Source organism: Pelobates fuscus, chromosome 3 (genome assembly GCF_036172605.1).
Source record: "Pelobates fuscus isolate aPelFus1 chromosome 3, aPelFus1.pri, whole genome shotgun sequence".
NCBI classification, from domain to species: domain Eukaryota; kingdom Metazoa; phylum Chordata; class Amphibia; order Anura; family Pelobatidae; genus Pelobates; species Pelobates fuscus.
In genome coordinates this window covers 404,952,128-404,977,138 of record NC_086319.1, presented here as the reverse complement: position 1 = coordinate 404,977,138, position 25,011 = coordinate 404,952,128, and the positions used below count along the sequence as shown (strand labels likewise).

Genomic DNA, 25,011 nt, shown 5'->3' with positions numbered 1-25,011 from the left:
ATGGTCTAGCGGTTAGGATTCCTGGTTTTCACCCAGGCGCCCCGGTATGGGAATTGTCCTTAGCTTTTCTTCATCAGCCACCTTTTAATCTCACATATATAAGTAGATATCTCTGGTTTATTATTCTATCCGCACCGGATTGATGATTGCTCCTAGGCAGACTATCAAAAGGTCTCCAAAAATGTCAGCATTTCATTATATGGGAAAATCAGTCAATCAAGAGAAGCTAAACAATTTATAATTTAACCAGGCATGGCAAGGTTTTTCATTTGGCGTATTGCTCAAGGTTCTTCTTGATTTTTCACTCAGGTGGTAGAACATCATGCTTGGCGACTTTCTTTTCTTGACCTAAAGCAGCCCATCAATGCAGTGCTGTGATATATTTATTCCAGAAGATGTATGAAGAATCTTGCGAAGTGTGGAGTTTGTGAGCTCCCAAACATAGCTCAATGTTTAAACCCGCTCCAAAGAGGATAATCTTCAGGCAACCTTCTCCTTATGTCAACCGATCCGTGTCAAAATAAGTGAAGTTTTTCACTTGGTCTCGCATTAAGGATTCCTGGTTTTTCAGACATAGAGGTGAAAACTAATCTTTTTAGGAAACCCTACAAAATGCCAAGAACTTTTGGTTGTCTTGTGTTACCCACTCTAGAGCGAAGGTGACAAAGCTTTCCATATGGTTGTCTTGTGTTTCCCACTCAAGAACAACAGAGACAGAGCTTCCCATATGGTCTAGCGGTTAGGATTCCTGGTTTTCACCCAGGCGCCCCGGGTGACAAAGCTTTCCATATGGTTGTCTTGTGTTTCCCACTCAAGAACCCCGGTATGGGATTTGTCCTTAGCTTTTCTTCATCAGCCACCTTTTAATCTCACCTATATAAGTAGATGTCTGTGGTTTACTATTCTATCCGCACCGGATTGACGATTGCTCCTAGGCAGACTATCAAAAGAAACCTCATATTCCAATACCTCCTGGATGAGAGAATTTACTACCCGTTATTTTTTATGTGCACAGAACAGGACTTTTCTAAAGAACACATCAACATTCAATAAACAAAATGTCAACATTTGGCAGGGAAAAAAATGACTTTTGCTTGAAATGGAAATTGACGCTTCTGCCTAAAGCACAAGAAAGCGGCCATTGAGGATTATATGCAGATAGATTTTTTTTTTTACCAATCCAGGAGCTTACAATGAAGTCATGTCTTGCAAACAGGAAAAAAAAAATAGATTTAAGGCACCTTGCATTACTAATCTTTTTAGGAAATCCTACAAAATGCCAAGAACTTTTGGTTGTCTTGTGTCACCCACTCTAGAGCGAAGGTGACAAAGCTTTCCATATGGTTGTCTTGTGTTTCCCACTCTAGAGTAAAAGTGACAGAGCTTCCCATATGGTCTAGCGGTGAGGATTCCTGGTTTTCACCCAGGTGGCCCGGGTTCGACTCCCGATATGGGAGCTTTTCTTCATCAGCCACCTTTTAATCTCACCTATATAAGTAGATGTCTGTGGTTTTCTATTCTATCCGCACCGGATTGACGATTGCTCCTAGGCAGACTATCAAAAGAAACCTCATATTCCAATACCTCCTGGATGAGATAATTTCCTACCCGTTATTTTTTATGTGCACAGAACAGGACTTTTCTAAAGAACACATCAACATTCAATAAACAAAATGTCAACATTTGGCAGGGAAAAAAATGACTTTTGCTTGAAATGGAAATTGACGCTTCTGCCTAAAGCACAAGAAAGCGGCCATTGAGGATTATATGCAGATAGATTTTTTTTTTACCAATCCAGGACCTTACAATGAAGTCATGTCTTGCAAACAGGAAAAAAAAAATAGATTTAAGGCACCTTGCATTAACATCAAGACACAGACGCTCTAATAGTTTTACTCGCCTAAACCCTTTTAAGGCATATTGCTGATATCAAAGAAGGCCACGCCACCTTTGCAAAAACTTACTTCCTCCAAGAGCACATTAGAACGGGTGCTTTTAGCTTCCGCAAGGTTGCCAAAACCTTTCTTTTCGGTGATAGATTTTACTCCCAAGTATCTTTTGGACACAGGGAACATGACAGCAAAGTTGCCAAAAGGTCTCCAGAAATGTCAGCATTTCATTATATGGAAAAATCAGTCAATCAAAAGATTCTCCAGAGAAGCTAAACAATTTATCATTTAACCAGGCATGGCAAGCTTTTGCATTTGGCGTGTTGCTCAAGGTTCTTCTTGATTTTTCACTCAGGTGGTAGAACATCATGCTTGGCGACTTTCTTTTCTTGACCTAAAGCAGCCCATCAATGCAGTGCTGTGATATATTTATTCCAGAAGATGTATGAAGAATCTTGCGTAGTGTGGAGTTTGTGAGCTCCCAAACATAGCTCAATGTTTAAACCCGCTCCAAAGAGGATAATCTTCAGGCAACCTTCTCCTTATGTCAACCGATCCGTGTCAAAATAAGTGAAGTTTTTCACTTGGTCTTGCATTTAGGATTCCTGGTTTTTCAGACATAGAGGTGAAAACTAATCTTTTTAGGAAACCCTACAAAATGCCAAGAACTTTTGGTTGTCTTGTGTTACCCACTCTAGAGCGAAGGTGACAAAGCTTTCCATATGGTTGTCTTGTGTTTCCCACTCTAGAGTAAAAGTGACAGAGCTTCCCATATGGTCTAGCGGTTAGGATTCCTGGTTTTCACCCAGGCGGCCCGGGTTCGACTCCCGGTATGGGAATTGTCCTTAGCTTTTCTTCATCAGCCACCTTTTAATCTCACCTATATAAGTAGATGTCTGTGGTTTACTATTCTATCCGCACCGGATTGACGATTGCTCCTAGGCAGACTATCAAAAGAAACCTCATATTCCAATACCTCCTGGATGAGAGAATTTACTACCCGTTATTTTTTATGTGCACAGAACAGGACTTTTCTAAAGAACACATCAACATTCAATAAACAAAATGTCAACATTTGGCAGGGAAAAAAATGACTTTTGCTTGAAATGGAAATTGACGCTTCTGCCTAAAGCACAAGAAAGCGGCCATTGAGGATTATATGCAGATAGATTTTTTTTTTTACCAATCCAGGAGCTTACAATGAAGTCATGTCTTGCAAACAGGAAAAAAAAAATAGATTTAAGGCACCTTGCATTACTAATCTTTTTAGGAAATCCTACAAAATGCCAAGAACTTTTGGTTGTCTTGTGTCACCCACTCTAGAGCGAAGGTGACAAAGCTTTCCATATGGTTGTCTTGTGTTTCCCACTCTAGAGTAAAAGTGACAGAGCTTCCCATATGGTCTAGCGGTGAGGATTCCTGGTTTTCACCCAGGTGGCCCGGGTTCGACTCCCGATATGGGAGCTTTTCTTCATCAGCCACCTTTTAATCTCACCTATATAAGTAGATGTCTGTGGTTTTCTATTCTATCCGCACCGGATTGACGATTGCTCCTAGGCAGACTATCAAAAGAAACCTCATATTCCAATACCTCCTGGATGAGATAATTTCCTACCCGTTATTTTTTATGTGCACAGAACAGGACTTTTCTAAAGAACACATCAACATTCAATAAACAAAATGTCAACATTTGGCAGGGAAAAAAATGACTTTTGCTTGAAATGGAAATTGACGCTTCTGCCTAAAGCACAAGAAAGCGGCCATTGAGGATTATATGCAGATAGATTTTTTTTTTACCAATCCAGGACCTTACAATGAAGTCATGTCTTGCAAACAGGAAAAAAAAAATAGATTTAAGGCACCTTGCATTAACATCAAGACACAGACGCTCTAATAGTTTTACTCGCCTAAACCCTTTTAAGGCATATTGCTGATATCAAAGAAGGCCACGCCACCTTTGCAAAAACTTACTTCCTCCAAGAGCACATTAGAACGGGTGCTTTTAGCTTCCGCAAGGTTGCCAAAACCTTTCTTTTCGGTGATAGATTTTACTCCCAAGTATCTTTTGGACACAGGGAACATGACAGCAAAGTTGCCAAAAGGTCTCCAGAAATGTCAGCATTTCATTATATGGAAAAATCAGTCAATCAAAAGATTCTCCAGAGAAGCTAAACAATTTATCATTTAACCAGGCATGGCAAGCTTTTGCATTTGGCGTGTTGCTCAAGGTTCTTCTTGATTTTTCACTCAGGTGGTAGAACATCATGCTTGGCGACTTTCTTTTCTTGACCTAAAGCAGCCCATCAATGCAGTGCTGTGATATATTTATTCCAGAAGATGTATGAAGAATCTTGCGTAGTGTGGAGTTTGTGAGCTCCCAAACATAGCTCAATGTTTAAACCCGCTCCAAAGAGGATAATCTTCAGGCAACCTTCTCCTTATGTCAACCGATCCGTGTCAAAATAAGTGAAGTTTTTCACTTGGTCTTGCATTTAGGATTCCTGGTTTTTCAGACATAGAGGTGAAAACTAATCTTTTTAGGAAACCCTACAAAATGCCAAGAACTTTTGGTTGTCTTGTGTTACCCACTCTAGAGCGAAGGTGACAAAGCTTTCCATATGGTTGTCTTGTGTTTCCCACTCTAGAGTAAAAGTGACAGAGCTTCCCATATGGTCTAGCGGTTAGGATTCCTGGTTTTCACCCAGGCGGCCCGGGTTCGACTCCCGGGATGGGAATTGTCCTTAGCTTTTCTTCATCAGCCACCTTTTAATCTCACCTATATAAGTAGATGTCTGTGGTTTACTATTCTATCCGCACCGGATTGACGATTGCTCCTAGGCAGACTATCAAAAGAAACCTCATATTCCAATACCTCCTGGATGAGAGAATTTACTACCCGTTATCTTTTATGTGCACAGAACAGGACTTTTCTAAAGAACACATCAACATTCAATAAACAAAATGTCAACATTTGGCAGGGAAAAAAATGACTTTTGCTTGAAATGGAAATTGACGCTTCTGCCTAAAGCACAAGAAAGCGGCCATTGAGGATTATATGCAGATAGATTTTTTTTTTACCAATCCAGGACCTTCCAATGAAGTCATGTCTTGCAAACAGGAAAAAAAATAGATTTAAGGCACCTTGCATTAACATCAAGACACAGACGCTCTAATAGTTTTACTCGCCTAAACCCTTTTAAGGCATATTGCTGATATCAAAGAAGGCCACGCCACCTTTGCAAAAACTTACTTCCTCCAAGAGCACATTAGAACGGGTGCTTTTAGCTTCCGCAAGGTTGCCAAAACCTTTCTTTTCGGTGATAGATTTTACTCCCAAGTATCTTTTGGACACAGGGAACATGACAGCAAAGTTGCCAAAAGGTCTCCAAAAATGTCAACATTTCATTATATGGAAAAATCAGTCAATCAAAAGATTCTCCAGAGAAGCTAAACAATTTATCATTTAACCAGGCATGGCAAGGTTTTGCATTTGGCGTATTGCTCAAGGTTCTTCTTGATTTTTCACTCAGGTGGTAGAACATCATGCTTGGCGACTTTCTTTTCTTGACCTAAAGCAGCCCATCAATGCAGTGCTGTGATATATTTATTCCAGAAGATGTATGAAGAATCTTGCGAAGTGTGGAGTTTGTGAGCTCCCAAACATAGCTCAATGTTTAAACCCACTCCAAAGAGGATAATCTTCAGGCAACCTTCTCCTTATGTCAACCGATCCGTGTCAAAATAAGTGAAGTTTTTCACTTGGTCTTGCATTTAGGATTCCTGGTTTTTCAGACATAGAGGTGAAAACTAATCTTTTTAGGAAACCCTACAAAATGCCAAGAACTTTTGGTTGTCTTGTGTTACCCACTCTAGAGCGAAGGTGACAAAGCTTTCCATATGGTTGTCTTGTGTTTCCCACTCTAGAGTAAAAGTGACAGAGCTTCCCATATGGTCTAGCGGTTAGGATTCCTGGTTTTCACCCAGGCGCCCCGGTATGGGAATTGTCCTTAGCTTTTCTTCATCAGCCACCTTTTAATCTCACATATATAAGTAGATATCTCTGGTTTATTATTCTATCCGCACCGGATTGATGATTGCTCCTAGGCAGACTATCAAAAGGTCTCCAAAAATGTCAGCATTTCATTATATGGGAAAATCAGTCAATCAAGAGAAGCTAAACAATTTATAATTTAACCAGGCATGGCAAGGTTTTTCATTTGGCGTATTGCTCAAGGTTCTTCTTGATTTTTCACTCAGGTGGTAGAACATCATGCTTGGCGACTTTCTTTTCTTGACCTAAAGCAGCCCATCAATGCAGTGCTGTGATATATTTATTCCAGAAGATGTATGAAGAATCTTGCGAAGTGTGGAGTTTGTGAGCTCCCAAACATAGCTCAATGTTTAAACCCGCTCCAAAGAGGATAATCTTCAGGCAACCTTCTCCTTATGTCAACCGATCCGTGTCAAAATAAGTGAAGTTTTTCACTTGGTCTCGCATTAAGGATTCCTGGTTTTTCAGACATAGAGGTGAAAACTAATCTTTTTAGGAAACCCTACAAAATGCCAAGAACTTTTGGTTGTCTTGTGTTACCCACTCTAGAGCGAAGGTGACAAAGCTTTCCATATGGTTGTCTTGTGTTTCCCACTCAAGAACAACAGAGACAGAGCTTCCCATATGGTCTAGCGGTTAGGATTCCTGGTTTTCACCCAGGCGCCCCGGGTGACAAAGCTTTCCATATGGTTGTCTTGTGTTTCCCACTCAAGAACCCCGGTATGGGATTTGTCCTTAGCTTTTCTTCATCAGCCACCTTTTAATCTCACCTATATAAGTAGATGTCTGTGGTTTACTATTCTATCCGCACCGGATTGACGATTGCTCCTAGGCAGACTATCAAAAGAAACCTCATATTCCAATACCTCCTGGATGAGAGAATTTACTACCCGTTATTTTTTATGTGCACAGAACAGGACTTTTCTAAAGAACACATCAACATTCAATAAACAAAATGTCAACATTTGGCAGGGAAAAAAATGACTTTTGCTTGAAATGGAAATTGACGCTTCTGCCTAAAGCACAAGAAAGCGGCCATTGAGGATTATATGCAGATAGATTTTTTTTTTTACCAATCCAGGAGCTTACAATGAAGTCATGTCTTGCAAACAGGAAAAAAAAAATAGATTTAAGGCACCTTGCATTACTAATCTTTTTAGGAAATCCTACAAAATGCCAAGAACTTTTGGTTGTCTTGTGTCACCCACTCTAGAGCGAAGGTGACAAAGCTTTCCATATGGTTGTCTTGTGTTTCCCACTCTAGAGTAAAAGTGACAGAGCTTCCCATATGGTCTAGCGGTGAGGATTCCTGGTTTTCACCCAGGTGGCCCGGGTTCGACTCCCGATATGGGAGCTTTTCTTCATCAGCCACCTTTTAATCTCACCTATATAAGTAGATGTCTGTGGTTTTCTATTCTATCCGCACCGGATTGACGATTGCTCCTAGGCAGACTATCAAAAGAAACCTCATATTCCAATACCTCCTGGATGAGATAATTTCCTACCCGTTATTTTTTATGTGCACAGAACAGGACTTTTCTAAAGAACACATCAACATTCAATAAACAAAATGTCAACATTTGGCAGGGAAAAAAATGACTTTTGCTTGAAATGGAAATTGACGCTTCTGCCTAAAGCACAAGAAAGCGGCCATTGAGGATTATATGCAGATAGATTTTTTTTTTACCAATCCAGGACCTTACAATGAAGTCATGTCTTGCAAACAGGAAAAAAAAAATAGATTTAAGGCACCTTGCATTAACATCAAGACACAGACGCTCTAATAGTTTTACTCGCCTAAACCCTTTTAAGGCATATTGCTGATATCAAAGAAGGCCACGCCACCTTTGCAAAAACTTACTTCCTCCAAGAGCACATTAGAACGGGTGCTTTTAGCTTCCGCAAGGTTGCCAAAACCTTTCTTTTCGGTGATAGATTTTACTCCCAAGTATCTTTTGGACACAGGGAACATGACAGCAAAGTTGCCAAAAGGTCTCCAGAAATGTCAGCATTTCATTATATGGAAAAATCAGTCAATCAAAAGATTCTCCAGAGAAGCTAAACAATTTATCATTTAACCAGGCATGGCAAGCTTTTGCATTTGGCGTGTTGCTCAAGGTTCTTCTTGATTTTTCACTCAGGTGGTAGAACATCATGCTTGGCGACTTTCTTTTCTTGACCTAAAGCAGCCCATCAATGCAGTGCTGTGATATATTTATTCCAGAAGATGTATGAAGAATCTTGCGTAGTGTGGAGTTTGTGAGCTCCCAAACATAGCTCAATGTTTAAACCCGCTCCAAAGAGGATAATCTTCAGGCAACCTTCTCCTTATGTCAACCGATCCGTGTCAAAATAAGTGAAGTTTTTCACTTGGTCTTGCATTTAGGATTCCTGGTTTTTCAGACATAGAGGTGAAAACTAATCTTTTTAGGAAACCCTACAAAATGCCAAGAACTTTTGGTTGTCTTGTGTTACCCACTCTAGAGCGAAGGTGACAAAGCTTTCCATATGGTTGTCTTGTGTTTCCCACTCTAGAGTAAAAGTGACAGAGCTTCCCATATGGTCTAGCGGTTAGGATTCCTGGTTTTCACCCAGGCGGCCCGGGTTCGACTCCCGGTATGGGAATTGTCCTTAGCTTTTCTTCATCAGCCACCTTTTAATCTCACCTATATAAGTAGATGTCTGTGGTTTACTATTCTATCCGCACCGGATTGACGATTGCTCCTAGGCAGACTATCAAAAGAAACCTCATATTCCAATACCTCCTGGATGAGAGAATTTACTACCCGTTATTTTTTATGTGCACAGAACAGGACTTTTCTAAAGAACACATCAACATTCAATAAACAAAATGTCAACATTTGGCAGGGAAAAAAATGACTTTTGCTTGAAATGGAAATTGACGCTTCTGCCTAAAGCACAAGAAAGCGGCCATTGAGGATTATATGCAGATAGATTTTTTTTTTACCAATCCAGGACCTTCCAATGAAGTCATGTCTTGCAAACAGGAAAAAAAATAGATTTAAGGCACCTTGCATTAACATCAAGACACAGACGCTCTAATAGTTTTACTCGCCTAAACCCTTTTAAGGCATATTGCTGATATCAAAGAAGGCCACGCCACCTTTGCAAAAACTTACTTCCTCCAAGAGCACATTAGAACGGGTGCTTTTAGCTTCCGCAAGGTTGCCAAAACCTTTCTTTTCGGTGATAGATTTTACTCCCAAGTATCTTTTGGACACAGGGAACATGACAGCAAAGTTGCCAAAAGGTCTCCAAAAATGTCAACATTTCATTATATGGAAAAATCAGTCAATCAAAAGATTCTCCAGAGAAGCTAAACAATTTATCATTTAACCAGGCATGGCAAGGTTTTGCATTTGGCGTATTGCTCAAGGTTCTTCTTGATTTTTCACTCAGGTGGTAGAACATCATGCTTGGCGACTTTCTTTTCTTGACCTAAAGCAGCCCATCAATGCAGTGCTGTGATATATTTATTCCAGAAGATGTATGAAGAATCTTGCGAAGTGTGGAGTTTGTGAGCTCCCAAACATAGCTCAATGTTTAAACCCACTCCAAAGAGGATAATCTTCAGGCAACCTTCTCCTTATGTCAACCGATCCGTGTCAAAATAAGTGAAGTTTTTCACTTGGTCTTGCATTTAGGATTCCTGGTTTTTCAGACATAGAGGTGAAAACTAATCTTTTTAGGAAACCCTACAAAATGCCAAGAACTTTTGGTTGTCTTGTGTTACCCACTCTAGAGCGAAGGTGACAAAGCTTTCCATATGGTTGTCTTGTGTTTCCCACTCTAGAGTAAAAGTGACAGAGCTTCCCATATGGTCTAGCAGTTAGGATTCCTGGTTTTCACCCAGGCGCCCCGGTATGGGAATTGTCCTTAGCTTTTCTTCATCAGCCACCTTTTAATCTCACATATATAAGTAGATGTCTCTGGTTTATTATTCTATCCGCACCGGATTGACGATTGCTCCTAGGCAGACTATCAAAAGGTCTCCAGAAATGTCAGCATTTCATTATATGGAAAAATCAGTCAATCAAAAGATTCTCCAGAGAAGCTAAACAATTTATCATTTAACCACGCATGGCAAGGTTTTGCATTTGGCGTATTGCTCAAGGTTCTTCTTGATTTTTCACTCAGGTGGTAGAACATCATGCTTGGCGACTTTCTTTTCTTGACCTAAATCAGCCCATCAATGCAGTGCTGTGATATATTTATTCCAGAAGATGTATGAAGAATCTTGCGAAGTGTGGAGTTTGTGAGCTCCCAAACATAGCTCAATGTTTAACCCCGCTCCAAAGAGGATAATGCCTTTTTGCAAGTGCTTCCTTTTCTTGGATAATCTTCAGGCAACCTTCTCCTTATGTCAACCGATCCGTGTCAAAATAAGTGAAGTTTTTCACTTGGTCTCGCATTTAGGATTCCTGGTTTTTCAGAAATAGAGGTTAAAACTAATCTTTTTAGGAATCCCTACAAAATGCCAAGAACTTTTGGTTGTCTTGTGTTACCCACTCTAGAGCGAAGGTGACAAAGCTTTCCATATGGTTGCCTTGTGTTTCCCACTCTAGAGTAAAAGTGACAGAGCTTCCCATATGGTCTAGCGGTTAGGATTCATGGTTTTCACCCAGGCGGCCCGGGTTCGACTCCCGGTATGGGAATTGTCCTTAGCTTTTCTTCATCTGCCACCTTTTAATCTCACATATATAAGTAGATGTCTCTGGTTTATTATTCTATCCGCACCGGATTGACGATTGCTTCTAGGCAGACTATCAAAAGGTCTCCAAAAATGTCAGCATTTCATTATATGGGAAAATCAGTCAATCAAAAGATTCTCCAGAGAAGCTAAACAATTTATAATTTAACCAGGCATGGCAAGGTTTTGCATTTGGCGTATTGCTCAAGGTTCTTCTTGATTTTTCACTCAGGTGGAAGAACATCTTGCTTGGCGACTTTCTTTTCTTGACCTAAAGCAGCCCATCAATGCAGTGCTGTGATATATTTATTCCAGAAGATGTATGAAGAATCTTGCGAAGTGTGGAGTTTGTGAGCTCCCAAACATAGCTCAATGTTTAACCCCGCTCCAAAGAGGATAATGCCTTTTTACAAGTACTTCCTTTTCTTGGATAATCTTCAGGCAACCTTCTCCTTATGTCAACCGATCCGTGTCAAAAAAAGTGAAGTTTTTCACTTGGTCTCGCATTTAGGATTCCTGGTTTTTCAGAAATAGAGGTGAAAACTAATCTTTTTAGGAAACCCTACAAAATGCCAAGAACTTTTGGTTGTCTTGTGTTACCCACTCTAGAGCGAAGGTGACAAAGCTTTCCATATGGTTGCCTTGTGTTTCCCACTCTAGAGTAAAAGTGACAGAGCTTCCCATATGGTCTAGTGGTTAGGATTCCTGGTTTTCACCCAGCGGCCCGGGTTCGACTCCCGGTATGGGAGCTTTTCTTCATCAGCCACCTTTTAATCTCACCTATAAGTAGATATCTGTTGTTTACTATTCTATCCGCACCTAGGCAGACTATCAAAAGAAACCTCATATTCCAATACCTCCTGGATGAGAGAATTTACTACCCGTTATCTTTTATGTGCACAGAACAGGACTTTTCTAAAGAACACATCAACATTCAATAAACAAAATGTCAACACTTTATATACAATTTATTATTTAACCAGGCATGGCAAGGTTTTTCATTTGGCGTATTGCTCAAGGTTCTTCTTGATTTTTCACTCAGGTGGTAGAACATCATGCTTGGCGACTTTCTTTTCTTGACCTAAAGCAGCCCATCAATGCAGTGCTGTGATATATTTATTCCAGAAGATGTATGAAGAATCTTGCGAAGTGTGGAGTTTGTGAGCTCCCAAACATAGCTCAATGTTTAAACCCACTCCAAAGAGGATAATCTTCAGGCAACCTTCTCCTTATGTCAACCGATCCGTGTCAAAATAAGTGAAGTTTTTCACTTGGTCTTGCATTTAGGATTCCTGGTTTTTCAGACATAGAGGTGAAAACTAATCTTTTTAGGAAACCCTACAAAATGCCAAGAACTTTTGGTTGTCTTGTGTTACCCACTCTAGAGCGAAGGTGACAAAGCTTTCCATATGGTTGTCTTGTGTTTCCCACTCTAGAGTAAAAGTGACAGAGCTTCCCATATGGTCTAGCGGTTAGGCTTCCTGGTTTTCACCCAGGCGCCCCGGTATGGGAATTGTCCTTAGCTTTTCTTCATCAGCCACCTTTTAATCTCACATATATAAGTAGATGTCTCTGGTTTATTATTCTATCCGCACCGGATTGACGATTGCTCCTAGGCAGACTATCAAAAGGTCTCCAGAAATGTCAGCATTTCATTATATGGAAAAATCAGTCAATCAAAAGTTTCTCCAGAGAAGCTAAACAATTTATCATTTAACCACGCATGGCAAGGTTTTGCATTTGGCGTATTGCTCAAGGTTCTTCTTGATTTTTCACTCAGGTGGTAGAACATCATGCTTGGCGACTTTCTTTTCTTGACCTAAATCAGCCCATCAATGCAGTGCTGTGATATATTTATTCCAGAAGATGTATGAAGAATCTTGCGAAGTGTGGAGTTTGTGAGCTCCCAAACATAGCTCAATGTTTAACCCCGCTCCAAAGAGGATAATGCCTTTTTGCAAGTGCTTCCTTTTCTTGGATAATCTTCAGGCAACCTTCTCCTTATGTCAACCGATCCGTGTCAAAATAAGTGAAGTTTTTCACTTGGTCTCGCATTTAGGATTCCTGGTTTTTCAGAAATAGAGGTGAAAACTAATCTTTTTAGGAATCCCTACAAAATGCCAAGAACTTTTGGTTGTCTTGTGTTACCCACTCTAGAGCGAAGGTGACAAAGCTTTCCATATGGTTGCCTTGTGTTTCCCACTCTAGAGTAAAAGTGACAGAGCTTCCCATATGGTCTAGCGGTTAGGAATCATGGTTTTCACCCAGGCGGCCCGGGTTCGACTCCCGGTATGGGAATTGTCCTTAGCTTTTCTTCATCTGCCACCTTCTAATCTCACATATATAAGTAGAGGTCTCTGGTTTATTATTCTATCCGCACCGGATTGACGATTGCTTCTAGGCAGACTATCAAAAGGTCTCCAAAAATGTCAGCATTTCATTATATGGGAAAATCAGTCAATCAAAAGATTCTCCAGAGAAGCTAAACAATTTATAATTTAACCAGGCATGGCAAGGTTTTGCATTTGGCGTATTGCTCAAGGTTCTTCTTGATTTTTCACTCAGGTGGTAGAACATCTTGCTTGGCGACTTTCTTTTCTTGACCTAAAGCAGCCCATCAATGCAGTGCTGTGATATATTTATTCCAGAAGATGTATGAAGAATCTTGCGAAGTGTGGAGTTTGTGAGCTCCCAAACATAGCTCAATGTTTAACCCCGCTTCAAAGAGGATAATGCCTTTTTGCAAGTGCTTCCTTTTCTTGGATAATCTTCAGGCAACCTTCTCCTTATGTCAACCGATCCGTGTCAAAATAAGTGAAGTTTTTCACTTGGTCTCGCATTTAGGATTCCTGGTTTTTCAGACATAGAGGTGAAAACTAATCTTTTTAGGAAACCCTACAAAATGCCAAGAACTTTTGGTTGTCTTGTGTTACCCACTCTAGAGTAAAAGTGACAGAGCTTCCCATATGGTCTAGCGGTTAGCATTCATGGTTTTCACTCAGGCGGCCCGGGTTCAACTCCCGGTATGGGAATTGTCCTTAGCTTTTCTTCATCAGCCACCTTTTAATCTCACATATATAAGTAGATGTCTCTGGTTTATTATTCTATCCGCACCGGATTGACGATTGCTCCTAGGCAGACTATCAAAAGGTCTCCAAAAATGTCAGCATTTCATTATATGGGAAAATCAGTCAATCAAAAGATTCTCAAGAGAAGCTAAACAATTTATAATTTAACCAGGCATGGCAAGGTTTTTCATTTGGCGTATTGCTCAAGGTTCTTCTTGATTTTTCACTCAGGTGGTAGAACATCATGCTTGGCGACTTTCTTTTCTTGACCTAAAGCAGCCCATCAATGCAGTGCTGTGATATATTTATTCCAGAAGATGTATGAAGAATCTTGCGAAGTGTGGAGTTTGTGAGCTCCCAAACATAGCTCAATGTTTAAACCCGCTCCAAAGAGGATAATCTTCAGGCAACCTTCTCCTTATGTCAACCGATCCGTGTCAAAATAAGTGAAGTTTTTCACTTGGTCTCGCATTTAGGATTCCTGGTTTTTCAGACATAGAGGTGAAAACTAATCTTTTTAGGAAACCCTACAAAATGCCAAGAACTTTTGGTTGTCTTGTGTTACCCACTCTAGAGCGAAGGTGACAAAGCTTTCCATATGGTTGTCTTGTGTTTCCCACTCTAGAGTAAAAGTGACAGAGCTTCCCATATGGTCTAGCGGTTAGGATTCCTGGTTTTCACCCAGGTGGCCCGGGTTCGACTCCCGGTATGGGAATTGTCTTTAGCTTTTCTTCATCAGCCACCTTTTAATCTCACCTATATAAGTAGATGTCTGTGGTTTACTATTCTATCCGCACCGGATTGACGATTGCTCCTAGGCAGACTATCAAAAGAAACCTCATATTCCAATACCTCCTGGATGAGAGAATTTACTACCCGTTATCTTTTATGTGCACAGAACAGGACTTTTCTAAAGAACACATCAACATTCAATAAACAAAATGTCAACATTTGGCAGGGAAAAAAATGACTTTTGCTTGAAATGGAAATTGACGCTTCTGCCTAAAGCACAAGAAAGCGGCCATTGAGGATTATATGCAGATAGATTTTTTTTTTACCAATCCAGGACCTTCCAATGAAGTCATGTCTTGCAAACAGGAAAAAAAATAGATTTAAGGCACCTTGCATTAACATCAAGACACAGACGCTCTAATAGTTTTACTCGCCTAAACCCTTTTAAGGCATATTGCTGATATCAAAGAAGGCCACGCCACCTTTGCAAAAACTTACTTCCTCCAAGAGCACATTAGAACGGGTGCTTTTAGCTTCCGCAAGGTTGCCAAAACCTTTCTTTTCGGTGATAGATTTTACTCCCAAGTATCTTTTGGACACAGGGAACATGACAGCAAAGTTGCCAAAAGGTCTCCAAAAATGTCAACATTTCATTATATGGAAAAATCAGTCAATCAAAAGATTCTCCAGAGAAGCTAAACAATTTATCATTTAACCAGGCATGGCAAGGTTTTGCATTTGGCGTATTGCTCAAGGTTCTTCTTGATTTTTCACTCAGGTGGTAGAACATCATGCTTGGCGACTTTCTTTTCTTGACCTAAAGCAGCCCATCAATGCAGTGCTGTGATATATTTATTCCAGAAGATGTATGAAGAATCTTGCGAAGTGTGGAGTTTGTGAGCTCCCAAACATAGCTCAATGTTTAACCCCGCTCCAAAGAGGATAATGCCTTTTTGCAAGTGCTTCCTTTTCTTGGATAATCTTCAGGCAACCTTCTCCTTATGTCAACCGGTCCGTGTCAAAATAAGTGAAGTTTTTCACTTGGTCTCGCATTTAGGATTCCTGGTTTTTCAGACATAGAGGTGAAAACTAATCTTTTTAGGAAACCCTACAAAATGCCAAGAACTTTTGGTTGTCTTGTGTTACCCACTCTAGAGCGAAGGTGACAAAGCTTTCCATATGGTTGCCTTGTGTTTCCCACTCTAGAGTAAAAGTGACAGAGCTTCCCATATGGTCTAGCGGTTAGGATTCCTGGTTTTCACCCAGGCGGCCCGGGTTCGACTCCCGGTATGGGAGCTTTTCTTCATCAGCCACCTTTTAATCTCACCTATATAAGTAGATATCTGTTGTTTACTATTCTATCCGCACCTAGGCAGACTATCAAAAGAAACCTCATATTCCAATACCTCCTGGATGAGAGAATTTACTACCCGTTATCTTTTATGTGCACAGAACAGGACTTTTCTAAAGAACACATCAACATTCAATAAACAAAATGTCAACACTTTATCAACAATTTATTATTTAACCAGGCATGGCAAGGTTTTGCATTTGGCGTATTGCTCAAGGTTCTTCTTGATTTTTCACTCAGGTGGTAGAACATCATGCTTGGCGACTTTCTTTTCTTGACCTAAAGCAGCCCATCAATGCAGTGCTGTGATATATTTATTCCAGAAGATGTATGAAGAATCTTGCGAAGTGTGGAGTTTGTGAGCTCCCAAACATAGCTCAATGTTTAAACCCACTCCAAAGAGGATAATCTTCAGGCAACCTTCTCCTTATGTCAACCGATCCGTGTCAAAATAAGTGAAGTTTTTCACTTGGTCTTGCATTTAGGATTCCTGGTTTTTCAGACATAGAGGTGAAAACTAATCTTTTTAGGAAACCCTACAAAATGCCAAGAACTTTTGGTTGTCTTGTGTTACCCACTCTAGAGCGAAGGTGACAAAGCTTTCCATATGGTTGTCTTGTTTTTCCCACTCAAGAACAGCAGAGACAGAGCTTCCCATATGGTCTAGCGGTTAGGATTCCTGGTTTTCACCCAGGCGGCCCGGGTTCGACTCCCGGTATGGGAATTGTCCTTAGCTTTTCTTCATCAGCCACCTTTTAATCTCACCTATATAAGTAGATGTCTGTGGTTTACTATTCTATCCGCACCGGATTGACGATTGCTCCTAGGCAGACTATCAAAAGAAACCTCATATTCCAATACCTCCTGGATGAGAGAATTTACTACCCGTTATTTTTTATGTGCACAGAACAGGACTTTTCTAAAGAACACATCAACATTCAATAAACAAAATGTCAACATTTGGCAGGGAAAAAAATGACTTTTGCTTGAAATGGAAATTGACGCTTCTGCCTAAAGCACAAGAAAGCGGCCATTGAGGATTATATGCAGATAGATTTTTTTTTTACCAATCCAGGAGCTTACAATGAAGTCATGTCTTGCAAACAGGAAAAAAAAATAGATTTAAGGCACCTTGCATTACTAATCTTTTTAGGAAACCCTACAAAATGCCAAGAACTTCTGGTTGTCTTGTGTCACCCACTCTAGAGCGAAGGTGACAAAGCTTTCCATATGGTTGTCTTGTGTTTCCCACTCTAGAGTAAAAGTGACAGAGCTTCCCATATGGTCTAGCGGTGAGGATTCCTGGTTTTCACCCAGGCGGCCCGGGTTCGACTCCCGGTATGGGAGCTTTTATTCATCAGCCACCTTTTAATCTCACCTATATAAGTAGATGTCTGTGGTTTACTATTCTATCCGCACCGGATTGACGATTGCTCCTAGGCAGACTATCAAAAGAAACCTCATATTCCAATACCTCCTGGATGAGATAATTTCCTACCCGTTATTTTTTATGTGCACAGAACAGGACTTTTCTAAAGACCATATGGGAAGCTCTGTCACTTTTACTATAGAGTGGGAAACACAAGACAACCATATGGAAAGCTTTGACACCTTCGCTCTAGAGTGGGTGACACAAGACAACCAAAAGTTCTTGGCATTTTGTAGGGTTTCCTAAAAAGATTAGTAATGCAAGGTGACTTAAATCTATTTTTTTTTCCTGTTTGCAAGACAAACAGACGCTTCTGCCTAAAGCACAAGAAAGCGGCCATTGAGGATTATATGCAGATAGATTTTTTTTTTACCAATCCAGGACCTTACAATGAAGTCATGTCTTGCAAACAGGAAAAAAAAAATAGATTTAAGGCACCTTGCATTAACATCAAGACACAGACGCTCTAATAGTTTTACTCGCCTAAACCCTTTTAAGGCATATTGCTGATATCAAAGAAGGCCACGCCACCTTTGCAAAAACTTACTTCCTCCAAGAGCACATTAGAACGGGTGCTTTTAGCTTCCGCAAGGTTGCCAAAACCTTTCTTTTCGGTGATAGATTTTACTCCCAAGTATCTTTTGGACACAGGGAACATGACAGCAAAGTTGCCAAAAGGTCTCCAGAAATGTCAGCATTTCATTATATGGAAAAATCAGTCAATCAAAAGATTCTCCAGAGAAGCTAAACAATTTATCATTTAACCAGGCATGGCAAGCTTTTGCATTTGGCGTGTTGCTCAAGGTTCTTCTTGATTTTTCACTCTGGTGGTAGAACATCATGCTTGGCGACTTTCTTTTCTTGACCTAAAGCAGCCCATCAATGCAGTGCTGTGATATATTTATTCCAGAAGATGTATGAAGAATCTTGCGTAGTGTGGAGTTTGTGAGCTCCCAAACATAGCTCAATGTTTAACCCCGCTCCAAAGAGGATAATGCCTTTTTGCAAGTGCTTCCTTTTCTTGGATAATCTTCAGGCAACCTTCTCCTTATGTCAACCGATCCGTGTCAAAATAAGTGAAGTTTTTCACTTGGTCTCGCATTTAGGATTCCTGTTTTTTCAGACATAGAGGTGAAAACTAATCTTTTTAGGAAACCCTACAAAATGCCAAGAACTTTTGGTTGTCTTGTGTTACCCACTCTAGAGCGAAGGTGACAAAGCTTTCCATATGGTTGTCTTGTGTTTCCCACTCTAGAGTAAAAGTGACAGAGCTTCCCATATGGTCTAGCGGTTAGGATTCCTGGTTTTCACCCAGGCGGCCCGGTATGGGAATTGTCCTTAGCTTTTCTTCATCAGCCACCTTTTAATCTCACATATATAAGTAGATGTCTCTGGTTTATTATTCTATCCGCACCGGATTGACGATTGCTCCTAGGCAGACTATCAAAAGGTCTCCAAAAATGTCAGCATTTCATTATATGGGAAAATCAGTCAATCAAAAGATTCTCAAGAGAATCTAAACAATTTATAATTTAACCAGGCATGGCAAGGTTTTTCATTTGGCGTATTGCTCAAGGTTCTTCTTGATTTTTCACTCAGGTGGTAGAACATCATGCTTGGCGACTTTCTTTTCTTGACCTAAAGCAGCCCATCAATGCAGTGCTGTGATATATTTATTCCAGAAGATGTATGAAGAATCTTGCGAAGTGTGGAGTTTGTGAGCTCCCAAACATAGCTCAATGTTTAACCCCGCTCCAAAGAGGATAATGCCTTTTTGCAAGTGCTTCCTTTTCTTGGATAATCTTCAGGCAACCTTCTCCTTATGTCAACCGATCCGTGTCAAAATAAGTGAAGTTTTTCACTTGGTCTCGCATTTAGGATTCCTGGTTTTTCAGACATAGAGGTGAAAACTAATTTTTTTAGGAAACCCTACAAAATGCCAAGAACTTTTGGTTGTCTTGTGTTACCCACTCTAGAGCGAAGGTGACAAAACTTTCCATATGGTTGTCTTGTGTTTCCCACTCTAGAACTACAGTGACAGAGCTTCCCATATGGTCTAGCGGTTAGGATTCCTGGTTTTCACCCAGGCGGCCTGGGTTCGACTCCCGGTATGGGAATTGTCCTTAGCTTTTCTTCATCAGCCACCTTTTAATCTCATATATAAGTAGATGTCTCTGGTTTATTATTCTATCCGCACCGGATTGACGATTGCTCCTAGGCAGACTATAAAAAGGTCTCCAAAAATGTCAGCATTTCATTATATGGGAAAATCAGTCAATCAAAAGATTCTCCAGAGAATCTAAACAATTTATAATTTAACCAGGCATGGCAAGGTTTTTCATTTGGCGTATTGCTCAAGGTTCTTCTTGATTTTTCACTCAGGTGGTAGAACATCATGCTTGGCGACTTTCTTTTCTTGACCTAAAGCAGCCCATCAATGCAGTGCTGTGATATATTTATTCCAGAAGATGTATGAAGAATCTTGCGAAGTGTGGAGTTTGTGAGCTCCCAAACATAGCTCAATGTTTAACCCCGCTCCAAAGAGGATAATGCCTTTTTGCAAGTGCTTCCTTTTCTTGGATAATCTTCAGGCAACCTTCTCCTTATGTCAACCGATCCGTGTCAAAATAAGTGAAGTTTTTCACTTGGTCTCGCATTTAGGATTCCTGGTTTTTCAGACATAGAGGTGAAAACTAATCTTTTTAGGAAACCCTACAAAATGCCAAGAACTTTTGGTTGTCTTGTGTTACCCACTCTAGAGCGAAGGTGACAAAGCTTTCCATATGGTTGTCTCGTGTTTCCCACTCTAGAGGAAAAGTGACAGAGCTTCCCATATGGTCTAGTGGTTAGGTTTCCTGGTTTTCACCCAGGCGGCCCGGGTTCAACTCCCAGTATGGGAATTGTCCTTAGCTTTTCTTCATCAGCCACCTTTTAATCTCACCTATATAAGTAGATGTCTGTGGTTTACTATTCTATCCGCACCGGATTGACGATTGCTCCTAGGCATACTATCAAAAGAAACCTCATATTCCATACCTCCTGGATGAGAGAATTTACTACCCGTTATTTTTTAAGTGCACAGAACAGGACTTTTCTAAAGAACACATCAACATTCAATAAACAAAATGTCAACATTTGGCAGGGAAAAAAATGACTTTTGCTTGAAATGGAAATTGACGCTTCTGCCTAAAGCACAAGAAAGCGGCCATTGAGGATTATATGCAGATAGATTTTTTTTTTACCAATCCAGGACCTTCCAATAAAGTCATGTCTTACAAACAGGAAAAAAAAATAGACTTAAGGCACCTTGCATTAACATCAAGACACAGACGCTCTAATAGTTTTACTCGCCTAAACCCTTTTAAGGCATATTGCTGATATCAAAGAAGGCCACGCCACCTTTGCAAAAACTTACTTCCTCCAAGAGCTCATTAGAACGGGTGCTTTTAGCTTCCGCAAGGTTGCCAAAACCTTTCTTTTCGGTGATAGATTTTACTCCCAAGTATCTTTTGGACACAGGGAACATGACAGCAAAGTTGCCAAAAGGTCTCCAAAAATGTCAGCATTTCATTATATGGAAAAATCAGTCAATCAAAAGATTCTCCAGAGAAGCTAAACAATTTATCATTTAACCAGGCATGGCAAGGTTTTGCATTTGGCGTATTGCTCAAGGTTCTTCTTGATTTTTCACTCAGGTGGTAGAACATCATGCTTGGCGACTTTCTTTTCTTGACCTAAAGCAGCCCATCAATGCAGTGCTGTGATATATTTATTCCAGAAGATGTATGAAGAATCTTGCGAAGTGTGGAGTTTGTGAGCTCCCAAACATAGCTCAATGTTTAACCCCGCTCCAAAGAGGATAATGCCTTTTTGCAAGGGCTTCCTTTTCTTGGATAATCTTCAGGCAACCTTCTCCTTATGTCAACCGATCCGTGTCAAAATAAGTGAAGTTTTTCACTTGGTCTCTCATTTAGGATTCCTGGTTTTTCAGAAATAGAGGTGAAAACTAATCTTTTTAGGAAACGCAACAAAATGCCAAGAACTTTTGGTTGTCTTGTGTTACCCACTCTAGAGCGAAGGTGACAAAGCTTTCCATATGGTTGTCTTGTGTTTCCCACTCTAGAGTAAAAGTGACAGAGCTTCCCATATGGTCTAGCGGTTAGGATTCCTGGTTTTCACCCAGGCGGCCCGGTATGGGAATTGTCCTTAGCTTTTCTTCATCAGCCACCTTTTAATCTCACATATATAAGTAGATGTCTCTGGTTTATTATTCTATCCGCACCGGATTGACGATTGCTCCTAGGCAGACTATCAAAAGGTCTCCAAAAATGTCAGCATTTCATTATATGGGAAAATCAGTCAATCAAAAGATTCTCAAGAGAATCTAAACAATTTATAATTTAACCAGGCATGGCAAGGTTTTTCATTTGGCGTATTGCTCAAGGTTCTTCTTGATTTTTCACTCAGGTGGTAGAACATCATGCTTGGCGACTTTCTTTTCTTGACCTAAAGCAGCCCATCAATGCAGTGCTGTGATATATTTATTCCAGAAGATGTATGAAGAATCTTGCGAAGTGTGGAGTTTGTGAGCTCCCAAACATAGCTCAATGTTTAACCCCGCTCCAAAGAGGATAATGCCTTTTTGCAAGTGCTTCCTTTTCTTGGATAATCTTCAGGCAACCTTCTCCTTATGTCAACCGATCCGTGTCAAAATAAGTGAAGTTTTTCACTTGGTCTCGCATTTAGGATTCCTGGTTTTTCAGACATAGAGGTGAAAACTAATCTTTTTAGGAAACCCTACAAAATGCCAAGAACTTTTGGTTGTCTTGTGTTACCCACTCTAGAGCGAGGGTGACAGAGCTTTCCATATGGTTGTCTTGTGTTTCCCACTCTAGAGCAATGGTAACAGAGCTTCCCATATGGTCTAGCACTTAGGATTCCTGGTTTTCACCCAGGCGGCCTGGGTTCAACTCCTGGTATGGGAATTGTCCTTAGCTTTTCTTCTTCAGCCACCTTTTAATCTCACCCATATAAGTAGATGTCTCCGGTTTACTATTCTATCCGCACCGGATTGACGATTGCTCCTAGGCAGACTATCGAAAGAAACTTCGTATTCCAATACTTCCTGGATGAGAGTATTTACTACCCGTTAACTTTGATGTGCACAGAACAGGACTTTTCTAAAGAACACATGAACATTCAATAAACAAAATGTCAACATTTGGCAGGGAAAAAAATGACTTTTGCTTGAAATGGAAATTGACGCTTCTGCCTAAAGCACAAGAAAGCGGCACTTGAGGATTATATGCAGATAGATTTGTTTTTTTACCAATCCAGGACCTTCCAATGAAGTCATGTCTTGCAAACAGGAAAAAAAAATTAGATTTAAGGCACCCTGCATTAACATCAAGACAGATAGATTTTACCCCCAAGTATCTTTTGGACACAGGGAACATGACAGCAAAGGTGCCAAAAGGTCTCCAAAAATGTAAACATTTCATTATATGGGAAAATTAGTCAATCAAAAGATTCTCCAGAGAAGCTAAACAATGTATCATTTAACCAGGCATGGCAAGGATTTAGCTCAATGTTTAACCCCGCTCTAAAGAGGATAATGCCTTTTTGCAAGTGCTTCCTTTTCTTGCATAATCTTCAGGCAACCTGTAACAGAACCCTATCTTTTGCCTGGGAATAATTATTGCTACCGGCCCTTTAAAAACTAACCAGGTACATATACAGCAACAGAGACCATGGATATAATGGAATATGCTTACCTGGTTCATGTGGATTATTTTTCATCACAGTTTGGGACTTTTACCAGAGTTCATTTATTTATGCGACCCATACGGTAGAGACTCAGCATGCATATATACGAATGCAAACTACCAAACACCGGACCACCCTGCTACGCCATTATGTGGTATTTTACCTCCCTGATCGGCACATGCAGTCTCTATGTGAAATGCACAAACTCTTTGTTTCAGTTCCTGGGGTGCCGCCATTTCGGGACTTTCACACGTGTTCGCGACCATCTAAGTTCACGAACAGCGGTGATTTGCTGCCGAGTGTCTGGAACTAAAATCAGACACTCGAGTAGGCGAACACCGCTGAGACCTCCATAGCACCATAAATTCGTACTGAAACTACCAACCATCTTGCCGTTCGGTAGAAAGACTAGAAACATAGAAACATAGAAACATAGAATGTGATGTCTGATAAAAACCATTCGGCCCATCTAGTCTGCCCAGTTTTCTAAATACTTTCATTAGTCCCTGGCCTTATCTTATAGTTAGGATAGCCTTTTGCCTATCCCACGCATGTTTAAACTCCTTTACTGTGTTAACCTCTACCACTTCAGCTGGAAGGCTATTCCATGCATCCACTACCCTCTCAGTAAAGTAATACTGCCTGATATTATTTTTAAACCTTTGTCCCTCTAATTTAAGACTATGTTCTCTTGTTGTGGTAGTTTTTCTTCTTTTAAATATAGTCTCCTCCTTTACTGTGTTGATTCCCTTTATGTATTTAAATGTTTCTATCATATCCCCCCTGTCTCGTCTTTCCTCCAAGCTATACATGTTAAGATCCTTTAACCTTTCCTGGTAAGTTTTATCCTGCAATCCATAAACCAGTTTAGTAGCCCTTCTTTGAACTCTCTCTAAGGTATCAATATCCTTCTGAAGATATGGTCTCCAGTACTGTGTACAATACTCCAAGTGAGGTCTCACCAGTGTTCTGGACAATGGCATGAGCACTTCCCTCTTTCTACTGCTAATACCTCTCCCTATACAACCAAGCATTCTGCTAGCATTTCCTGCTGCTCTATTACATTGTCTGCCTACCTTTAAGTCATCAGAAATAATCACCCCATAATCCCTTTCTTCAGATGTTGAGGTTGGGACTCCATCAAATATTCTGTACTCTGCCCTTGGGTTTTTACGTCCAAGGTGCATTATCTTGCACTTATCCACATTAAATGTCAGTTGCCACAACTCTGACCATTTTTCAAGTTTACCTAAATCATTTGCCATTTGGCTTATCCCTCCTGGAACATCAACCCTGTTACATATCTTAGTATCATCCGCAAAAAGACACACCTTACCATCAAGACCTTCTGCAATATCACTAATAAAAATATTAAAGAGAATGGGTCCAAGTACAGATCCCTGAGGTACCCCACTGGTGACAAGCCCAAGCTTCGAACATACTCCATTGACTACAACCCTCTGTTGCCTGTCACTTAGCCACTGCCTTACCCATTCAACAATATTGGAATCCAAACTCAAAGATTGCAGTTTATTGATAAGCCTTCTATGTGCAACAGTGTCAAAAGCCTTACTGAAATCTAGGTAAGCAATGTCTACTGCACCACCCTGATCTATAATTTTAGTTACCCAATCAAAAATATCAATAAGATTAGTTTGGCATGATCTCCCTGAAGTAAACCCATGTTGTCTCTGATCTTGAAATCCATGTTTTTTTTTAGATGTTCAACAATCCTATCCTTTAACTTGGTTTCCATCACTTTCCCCACTACTGAAGTAAGGCTTACTGGCCTATAGTTGCCCGACTCCTCCCTATTACCTATCTTGTGAATGGGCACAACATTCGCTAACTTCCAATCTTCTGGGACTACTCCTGTTAACAATGATTGGTTAAATAAATCTGTTAATGGTTTTGCTAGTACACCACTAAGCTATTTTATTAGCTTTGGGTGTATTCCATCAGGTCCCATTGACTTATTTGTCTTTACTTTTGACAGTTGAAATAGAACATCTTC

At 40.3% G+C, this 25,011-nt stretch overlaps 7 non-coding genes across 7 annotated transcripts; all 7 read left to right on the top strand.

Moving 5' to 3' along the window:
- Positions 1-2,656: 2,656 nt before the first annotated feature.
- On the top strand, positions 2,657-2,728 carry TRNAE-UUC (transfer RNA glutamic acid (anticodon UUC)). Its single transcript has one exon. It is a non-coding gene; the product is annotated as a tRNA-Glu (tRNA).
- Positions 2,729-8,493: 5,765 nt separating this feature from the next.
- TRNAE-UUC (transfer RNA glutamic acid (anticodon UUC)) lies at positions 8,494-8,565 on the top strand. The gene has a single exon. It is a non-coding gene; the product is annotated as a tRNA-Glu (tRNA).
- Positions 8,566-14,362: 5,797 nt separating this feature from the next.
- On the top strand, positions 14,363-14,434 carry TRNAE-UUC (transfer RNA glutamic acid (anticodon UUC)). The gene has a single exon. It is a non-coding gene; the product is annotated as a tRNA-Glu (tRNA).
- A 1,241-nt stretch (positions 14,435-15,675) lies between these two features.
- On the top strand, positions 15,676-15,747 carry TRNAE-UUC (transfer RNA glutamic acid (anticodon UUC)). Its single transcript has one exon. It is a non-coding gene; the product is annotated as a tRNA-Glu (tRNA).
- Positions 15,748-16,454: 707 nt separating this feature from the next.
- TRNAE-UUC (transfer RNA glutamic acid (anticodon UUC)) lies at positions 16,455-16,526 on the top strand. Its single transcript has one exon. It is a non-coding gene; the product is annotated as a tRNA-Glu (tRNA).
- Positions 16,527-17,077: 551 nt separating this feature from the next.
- Positions 17,078-17,149, top strand: TRNAE-UUC (transfer RNA glutamic acid (anticodon UUC)). Its single transcript has one exon. It is a non-coding gene; the product is annotated as a tRNA-Glu (tRNA).
- A 2,127-nt stretch (positions 17,150-19,276) lies between these two features.
- On the top strand, positions 19,277-19,348 carry TRNAE-UUC (transfer RNA glutamic acid (anticodon UUC)). Its single transcript has one exon. It is a non-coding gene; the product is annotated as a tRNA-Glu (tRNA).
- The last annotated feature ends 5,663 nt before the right edge of the window (positions 19,349-25,011 follow it).